This window comes from Sinocyclocheilus grahami, unplaced genomic scaffold (assembly GCF_001515645.1).
Source record: "Sinocyclocheilus grahami isolate Dianchi unplaced genomic scaffold, SAMN03320097.WGS_v1.1 scaffold427.1, whole genome shotgun sequence".
Lineage (NCBI taxonomy): Eukaryota > Metazoa > Chordata > Actinopteri > Cypriniformes > Cyprinidae > Sinocyclocheilus > Sinocyclocheilus grahami.
This window is the reverse complement of record NW_015505606.1, coordinates 333,067-339,169: the sequence shown is the minus strand read 5'-3', so window position 1 is coordinate 339,169 and position 6,103 is coordinate 333,067.

Genomic DNA, 6,103 nt, shown 5'->3' with positions numbered 1-6,103 from the left:
TATATATCATAATATAATAAAAATATATAATATAGTTTAAAATATAGACCTAGCTTATTACGAAGTTTATCTTCCTAAACTAACTACTTCTAACTAACTACTCCCTGTGAACAACCAGTCTGTAACGATAGGCCTTTTTTTTTTTTTACCAACCTTTTTTACACAAAACATCATTTCGAGATAACTTGCAGTTTAGTAAGTAAATCAGATGTTGATTCAGTTACCGCTCTGAGCACTCAGTGAGTTCATTGAGGGAGCAATTCGTTAGACTGATTCAAACCATTAAAATAACCTGCTCATAAGAGTCATTTGCTTGTGAATCAGTTGCACTGTATTATTTTTTAATTTTTTTGCTTGCTGCCCTTCTTTCTTTTGGCCTATTTTACTTTACACTTTTCTCTTCACATTCACTTCAGACTGCAAGCTCACAACTCAGGTAAAATGTGAATTATTTTGCTGTGTGCTGTAGATTAAACAGTTAGGTGCTTCACACTCCAGTGCATCAGTTATTGCTTTAAAAGAATCAGTGTAATTCACTACTAATGTGATTCTTTGGAATTGTAGGCATCTAAATAAAGTTGACTTAATATTTTAGGATAAATGAGTTAGAACTGCAGGTCAACAAATAATTTTTTAAGGGTTTGTTGCAACTGTTTAAATACAGTGCTACACAACGCAACAGACTTGACTTTTTTGAATCACATCATTTTTTGTCTACATATTTTAACTAGTTGAATGCATGTACCCTCGAAACAAGGTCTTGAGGTTATGTACCTTGTTTTTCGGCGCTGGTGATGAACAGGACTGTGAGCAGCAGCAGAAGGAGATAGAGTGGATGGAAGAATCTCATGGTGATGCTGCGTGAGGTTTGGTCTGCGCAGCGGAGTGTCCTCAGATGTCTCCGGTATCTCCGAAAGCAAAGTCTGTCAATATGCAGGTAACGTACAAATCCTGTTATGTGTCTTTCGGTCTCAGTAATTTTTCATCTGAGCTCGTATAAGATGCCGTTATAGTGGATGTGCAGCTCAAATCAGTTCTCAAACTTTTCCAGAGTTTCAGATGGCGATATTCACTCTCCCTTCTCTCTTCTCTCTCCCCAGAGGGATGTATAGATAGACAGATGACCTGATGAGTGTGAATGTCCAGTCGAGACAATGTAGCTTCACCCCCTCTTTATACAGACAAGAGAAAGGGGGAGGAGAGGGCACAACAGAAGGAGTGGCATGGAAGACTAAAAACTGGGTGGGGACATGGGACATCTCTCTCTCTCTCTCTCTCTCTCTCTCTCTCTCTCTCTCTCTCACACACACACACACACACACTTTGCATTGCACATATTGACCCCACATGTATTAGGTAACAGAGCAGGCAGAATATTTTTGGAGATCATACTTTATGTGTGCAACATTTGTTGTGTACAGTGTTTTCAAATGACATATAATGGGGTCCAAAATCGGATAATAGTCAAAATACTTCTGTTTTGCATTCTTTTCTTATTTAATACTATTACTAATCATATAACAATTTAGGTGAATTTCAAAATGTCTTATATTTTGTCAAAACAATCTTTTGCCCAGATAATCTTGAAAACTTTTGTTCAAACCATCTTATACAGGTGCATCTCAATAAATTAGAATGTCGTGGAAAAGTAAATTTATTTCAGTAATTCAACTCAAATTGTGAAACTCGTGTATTAAATAAATTCAATGCACACAGACTGAAGTAGTTTAAGTCTTTGGTTCTTTTAATTGTCATGATTTTGGCTCACATTTAACAAAAACCCACCAATTCACTATCTCAACAAATTAGAATATGGTGACATGCCAATCAGCTAATCAACTCAAAACACATGCAAAGGTTTCCCGAGCCTTCAAAATAGTCTCTCAGTTTGGTTCACTAGGCTACACAATCATGGGGAAGACTGCTGATCTGACAGTTGGATAGATAGATAGATAGATAGATAGATAGATAGATAGATAGGTCAGGAAAACAGTTTTTATTAATTTGCCTTTCAACCAAATTTGTCTATATTTGATTTGAATGAATTAATGAATAAATGTTTTATTAGTTTAGTAGTTATTTTAATAATGTGTTTAATTTTAAATAATGTTTTACATTTACAGTTTTAACTATTTAAACAAAGAAAAATTATGTTTGTTTACGTCTTCCAAAAATATCAAATTTCAGGTGAAACAAACAGAAACAAAAAATGTTTACATTACATTTATAAATATGATGCCAACAAAAACACACCAACAAGTGTACAGCAGAATATATTGATTATTTTCAGTGATTTCAAGTGAAATCCAATATTTTCATTGCAATCTCAGACTTTTGGACCCCACTGTGTGTGTATTTGTGTTTTTATCTGTGTGGATAAATATAGATTATTGAGAGATGTTGTCTCATAATATGTATGTAGTTGAGTGTGTCTGTTTTAGGTTAGAGATTAGCACTGGTCAAAGAGGTGTGTGAATTATTGGCTGGCCTGGTCAGTTAAGTGTGTGTGTGTGTGTGTGTGTGTGTGTGTGTGTGTGTGTGTGTGTGTGTGAACGAGCTGTGACGTGCTGATATAGTGTAGCTGTTGGATCTATGAGCTCTTTCTTTACTAATGAGCTACTATTGTACTTCACTACCTAGAACAAAACCTCACAACAGGAGAGCCAGCCTGACACATACTTTACACACTGGCCAAAGGTAATGTTCACCTTTTTCATCAAAAGTATGGATTTATATAGTCTTATATTCAACTTGACTTTTAGAGGCATAAAATGTTAGGAAATCAAGGAAAGGAGCGAAGAGACAAATCATAATGGCAGAGCATTAGAATTATAATTCATCACACAAAGATAAATATAGTTTATATTAGGGTTAAGCTAGGATTTAAACTGAGCCAGTGTTAATACAGGAACACCCCCCATGTATCATTTGCAAGTAAACATCGCACTGAATGATGTCTACCCAGGCTCCCTTAAGATCAAGTACAAGTGCTGTGAATCTAAAGTGCTGGAGACAAAGTTGCAAAGAGTGTTTATCCCAAAACAGACTAAATAATGGAAGAGTTACTTTCTGATGGACAGAAAGTGGGAGTTTTAGCTCAGAATGGCTTTTCTTTGTGTGCATGCTATTGTTCAGTGATGTGATACTAAACTGGACAGATACCCCAGTGTGTTATGAGTCCAAAATGGTAATGTTATTAGATTTACAGATACCCCATATGTCCCTGTGCGCATGTCTGTTATAATGAGCTGGAGTTGTGAACGGCTTCACTGTGCAAGACAATGCTTAAAACTAGTATATTATGCAAATAATGTAACAGCCCCATCAAGCAAACAAAGGACATAAATATCAGATCATTTGTAGGCATATTTATGTGAATAAAGCAGGGTTATTATAATTAAATAAAACCAAAAATAAATTTTTTTTAAAATGTTTTTTTTTTAAATTGAATTAATGCTGAAATAAAATACTAATATCAGATGAAAAGCTTAGTAAAAAAACAACTTTTGCCTTAACAACTAACTAAAATTAAGTTTAATTTGAAGCACAACAATTACTGATACTGGAAAAATGGAAATACATAAAACTAAAACTGATTTCAAATAAAAAAATGAATTAATTAAACCTAAATACTATATATAATTAATAAAAAAAACACACATCAAAATTACTAAAAATAATCTAAAACTAAAATTAAACTAACCATGTTTATAAACAAAAATTAATAAAAAAAAATAATGCAATAAAGAAAATAATGTAAATAAAAATTATATTCTATTTTATATTTAAATAAAATATAACATGTTAATAAAAACTGTAATAGTATGTAAATAATACTAGATCTATCTATCTATCTATCTATCTTTTGCAAAATTACAAAAAGAAATCTTAATTCTTTACCAAAAAATTTAATATATAATATATGTCTTGCATCTTTAGCAAAATTACTAAAAATATTATAGCAAAATTACCTAAAATTAATATTAAAAAAATATATATATAAAAATAAAAGCCTAAAATTTAATGTAATAAAATACAAATTAAATTTATGTTTTATTTAAATATTTAAATAAATTTTAAAATATTAATATAAACTATAGTTTATGAATAATACTAAAAAACACTGTAATGAAGTGGCTTAATAAAGTGTGTAGGGGGAGGTTTAGGGATAGAACGAGAGCGTGAGTGTGCCTTAGTTGACCTCTTGGGGTGTAAGTGTGTGTTTGTGTCCATAATGAAGTGCATATGTGTGTGAGCCATATTTGTGTCCACTCATTGACCTTTCTCATGTGTGTGTCCATTTATCTCAATTCTTCTTTGATATACTGGCCTGTCAGGGAGTTTTAGTGCATGTTTTAGGTTTCTCTGATATAGTGCAGCTGTCATAGATGCTGCCTATCCTTATTAAACATCCATTTGTGCCAACTGTGTCTGTGACTACACATCCTCTGAGCTTTTTTCATGTCAATTAGGATTAGAACCCAGCATGTAACTAATGGATGAGATAGACGGACCAACAACCTGACACTTCAGTCCTAAAACCAGCTTTTCACCCCCATGCCAGTGTGTGTGTGTTTACATGTACATATGCATACACACTTTTTTATTGCTTTATAGCGTTTGCAAAAATGCTCCTCATCGGCATCCTACATTCTGTGTGTATGTCTTTTAATTCTCCCTAGTCATTCACATTGTGCCCTGTGCTTTATTCCCTCAGTTTGAATATGGTAATGAGGTTGTATTCTTATTCGGAGCCACCTGGTATCCATAGAGACTGATACCTAGAGTGCATGCGTCGCATGCATGAAAACACAGATGTTGGGGTCAGTTTGCTCATTGACTCGTAATGAAATCACAGACGCAGCACGGTCTGGGTGTGTGTATGTCTGTGTCTGTGTGTTGTAACGTTTGCTTTATTAGGGATTAGATGTCATTACTTGGATTAAGCTGCCTGCTCAAATAATCCCTGTGCTAAGAGACATGAGTTACTGACTCCACCCGCTTTACCAGCACACACGATTTTGAGGAAGAAATTTAGATGCCTTAAGTTTTCATTTTGAAAATTGTTATTTTGGTGCATATGACACTGATTTGTACTGCAGAATAGAATTATACAATTTATACATATCAAAGCCAAAGCAACTAGTGGCCTATACAAAGGCATGCTGCATGTAAATTTGTAAAAATCTCTATGTGGAACACAGGAAGGATTCTTATATGGAGCTTGTGCTGCTTGGTCTTTACACACTCGACCCAAGACTTCACACACACACACACACACACACACACACACACACACACACAGACAGAGGCAGACACACACTGACCTTAAATCCCAGCAGCCAGAGGTCGAGTCCATCTTTTAGGAGTAAGAGCACATGATGTGTCAATCAGTAGATAGACAGCCTCCCACAAAAATACATTTTATTTCATTTATTTGGAAAGAAAAAAACATTCTAACTGTCAGGATATGAATTTTATTACAAAACTGAAAATTACAAAAACACAGTGAAGTCTGGACGGGCAGTGAGAAACCAACAATATTAAAATCTGATTAAAATGATATTGAAAATATTTTACTTTGTCAATTATATTTATTTATTGTGTGTGTGTTCCAAAAAAATGTTGTGAAAGAAAAACAGTCAGGCTATGAAATATTGTAACAAAACTGTAATAAAAAAGGGCTAAAAAGGCAGAGAGTTGCGGTACTTGCTTCCTGAAAGTGGAAAGATGCTAAAACTTTGAAATAGTATGAACATGGATACACACCTACCCCTAAACCTACCCCTCACAGGAAACTTTGTGCTATTTAAGATTTTCAGTACACTCCATTCTGTGTGATTTATAAGCGTTTTGAAAAGTGGGGACATGGGGTGATGTCCTGAAAAGTCACTTTCTCCTTGTAATACCTATGTCATACCTTTGTCATTATACAAATGTATGTCCTCATTTGTCACAAAAAACGCGCGCACGCACGCACACACACAAACTTAATCAATTAAACAATTTATTATTTTTTTGTGGTGTGAATGTGTCTAATTCTATTTATAAATGTATTATATTAGTAGATTACTCAATATATTTAAAAAGTAGTCCAGATTCT